Here is a 238-nt window from a genome sequence, read left to right as displayed (position 1 = left end):
GCCTGGTTGTTCCATGCAGCCTGCTGCTCGGTTGTTTGGTCGCTCCTCACTAACCCCTGTTGGCCAGGTCACCCCACACATCCTGCTGTTCAGTCATTTGATTGTCCCTCACTGCCCCCGTGCTGGCCTGGTCGCCCCACGCATTCTGCTGTTCGGTCATTATGTGAGGGTGTCCCGATCAATTTGCATATTACCCTTTTATTAGTATAGATGTAACTTGAGTAGAATTAAGTAAACT

Source organism: Myotis brandtii, unplaced genomic scaffold (assembly GCF_000412655.1).
Source record: "Myotis brandtii unplaced genomic scaffold, ASM41265v1 scaffold2189, whole genome shotgun sequence".
In the NCBI taxonomy this organism is placed as follows: domain Eukaryota; kingdom Metazoa; phylum Chordata; class Mammalia; order Chiroptera; family Vespertilionidae; genus Myotis; species Myotis brandtii.
The sequence above is the reverse complement of the archived record's forward strand: the minus strand, read 5'-3'. Positions refer to the sequence as shown.